The following is a 3,391-nucleotide window of genomic DNA, read 5'->3' on the forward strand; positions in this document are numbered from 1 at the left end:
CATGTGTTCTTGTGGCCTGTTGTAAAATGGTGTGTGTGTGCAGACTGGGGCCTAAACAGTCTTGGAGCTGCATCAATTGCTTTGACTGGAAAGCTGAGACTCTTGTGGATTCAATGAGCCACATTTGATTCCTGTGTGATGATGTTGGCCCCCATAGCAGCCATTTCACTGCAGGCAGAGACTTTTGTCCAACTGGACGTCGCTGGAGAAAATGACCTCTAGTGACCTCTAGGAGAATCACAGCCTCATCAAACTTTACAGACACAAACTAGAGAGCGAGGCCGTTCAGAGGAGCTCTGCTTCTCCTGCTGGACTGACAGTGAGGGACAGTTTCTGACACATTTACACAACACAACACTCAACATCAACAAGGAAACACATGGCTTCACTCCAGTTCAATTCACTTCCCCACAAAAAACAGCAAAACAAAAAATTAAAGAAAAAATCCTTTTTTCAAGTTTTTTTTTTTCTCGTAAATTTGTGACTTTATAACCTCAAAACTTTAATGCTGCTTTCTAATAAATTTGTGAGTTTTTTTCCTCATAAATTTACCACCTTAATCTCAGAGTTAATCTCAACTTTAACGTTTCTACAGAAAACAGTAACATCCAAGAAAACCTGGTTCTAACTACAACATTATGACACCAGAACACGTGGGAGCAGATTCACATCTGTGTCACGCACTCCAGCAGCAGATCCGGATCCAGCTGGATTCTGCTCAGCTCACTCCCACTGAACAGTCTGACGACCAGCTGACCTTCAAGGATCATGTGACCTCCTGAACAACATCAGGAGGATCAGAACACACCTCCTGGCGGCGCTCAGGCCTCTGCAGGTGATCCAGCAGGTGGCGCTGCGTCTGGTCTGCAACCAGCCCCAAAGGGCTCACGTCGCTCCGCCGCTCATATCCCTCCGCCGGCTCCCAGCTGCTGCTCGCATCAAACTCAAGGCCTGGACCCAGACCTGCCTCTGCCCACCTGGACTCCCCCCTCCAGGTGTGCGCTCCCTCCCGGCCTCCTCGCTCCGCCGGGCAGCGCCGCCTGGAGCCTGCAGAACAACGAGGCCCTGGTCCAGCAGCCGGACTCCTCTGTGGCTCCTCGACCCGCAGAGTCTCTCTCAGGCTGAACCGCAGCTCTCCTGACGGACTGCGGTCTTCATGTCTGTCCTCAACACACCTCCGCTTGTTGATGTATATTCACGTCACTTTGGGTAAAAGTGTCTAATGTGAAGTGTTATTGTAACTTTGACCCAAGAAAAAAAATAGACTTGCAATTTAAAAAAAAAAAAAAAAAAAAAAAAAGTGGATACAAGCAAAGTGTCACTCTTTAACTTTTAGAGAAAAAACTTAAATCTTCACTGGGGTCGCGGTGACCTCAGCAGAACACACACTCTCTCTGTCTCACACACACACACACACACACACACACACACGCACGCACGCACACACACAGACAGACAAAGAGAGGACACGCGCATCAGTCGGACCAGCGGGAACAGCTTCAAACCGGTTCTCTGTGTCCGTGCGTCTCGAGCTGTATAAAAGCAGCTGTTTCCTGCCGGCGCTCGCTCACACGGAGACGAGAGCGCGCCCGAAGAGCGTCACCGCCGTGGAAGCTTCACCGCCCGGGACTGCTGCGAGGATGACGGCGGTGATGAAGAGGATGGAGACAGTTTAACAGCTTCCCGCGAGGAGGGTCCGAGGGTTTGGGAGGCGCGCAGCGGCCGGTACCGTCCCGTCCCGCCAGGTGCCAGGTGAGTCAGCTCAGCTCAGGTTTTGTGCGCGTGCGCCGTCAGAGAGCAGGCGCGAGGCTTTTTCTGCTGCTTTTTAAATATGAAGCTGCGTGTCCAGGTGTGCTGATGGGAGCGAGCATCAGGTGTGGTGGAGAAACGCGTAAAGCGCTGCTCCTGTGCGCGTCCCCGCCCCGGGCGCATGGGAACAGCAGCCCGTCTCAGTTTATCTGGGGCCGCCGGGGTCCACCGGTTTATCTGGGGCCCCTTATCACACTCGTTTTCTGCTGACCAGTGGACCAACACACACACACACACTCACACACACACACACACACACACACACACACACACACACACACACACACACACACACACACACACACACACACACACACACAGAGCACACCGGGCTGACGGGACCGTGTTGTGTTTTGGTGCAACATCGGACACTGCACTTAAAAAAACAAACAAACTTATGAACATGTGATTCTACTTGAGTGCACATGGAAGCGGCGTGGAGACCCTCGGGGTGAAAAGCGGGTGCGAACAAACGGAAGCCTGGAGTTTCTGACGCTCAAATTAAATCTGTGTTGTTTTGTTATTCGGTGACTTTGGCCCCGTCCGCTCCGGGCACGCGGACGAGCCGCGGCGCTAAGCTGAGCGTCTCCACATGTGCACACAGTTTGATCTCCACACCGTTTATCTCGCGCCCCCAGCCCCCCACCCACGCGACAATAATAAAGTTTGAGGAACGCGCGCTATCGTTTCCACAGATGCGCTAGTTGGAGCGGCAAATGCGCGCCCCCCTGGTTACCATAGTGCTCGGCTGCGCGCACAGACGCACCATCCCCCGTTAGTTCAGCTGCTGTTTCCCTGCAGGGGATCTGCTGCCCAGAGGTGTTTTACAAGGAGAGCCTCTGCTGTGACACACACACACACACACACACACACACAGGTCAGACCCAGGTGGACTGTGGGAAAGCCTCCGCTGTCCTGCTTTGTTGCGGTAAAGTTGGTAAAGACAGCCAAACCCCTCCTCCGCCTCCTTGTTTTTACTTTGCATTCTGTTTCTTCTTCTCTCCTTCCTCCGCTCACTCTCTTTGTCCTCACATTCCTCCCCCCCTCCCCCTCCCCCTCTGACCGCAGCGGGCCGGGGCTCTCTCCCTCTCCAGGTCATGTCGCTCCGGGCTCCGAGCGAGGCGGCGCCCCCGCGGCCGCTGGACGGCGGCTGGGGCTGGGCCGTGGTGGCGGCCGGCTTCACGGCCATGCTGCTGGTGTACGGCTCGCCCCAGTCGGTGGGCGTCCTCTACCCCGAGTGGCTGCTGGTCTACCAGGAGGGCAAGAGCCGGACGGCCTGGGTGGGCTCCGTGGTGTCCGGGGTGGGCATGCTGATCGGTGAGTCATCGATTGATTGGTTTAGTTCAGATGAAACCTCATTATTTTATTATTATTATTATTATTTTTACTAACGCCACTAGGAGTCGAGCTGACATGTGGATGTTTTAACTGACTTTCTGATTCATTATTTCACATCAGTTTGTATCCAACTAATCAAGGAGGAAATTGCATGATGGGTCATGAAAATAACACATAGGCTAATGTAGAATTACATCAAGCAGAACAAACACACAGCGGACAGGTTTTACCTCCCAGAAGAAGA

The sequence above is a fragment of the Myripristis murdjan genome, chromosome 19 (assembly GCF_902150065.1).
Source record: "Myripristis murdjan chromosome 19, fMyrMur1.1, whole genome shotgun sequence".
NCBI classification, from domain to species: domain Eukaryota; kingdom Metazoa; phylum Chordata; class Actinopteri; order Holocentriformes; family Holocentridae; genus Myripristis; species Myripristis murdjan.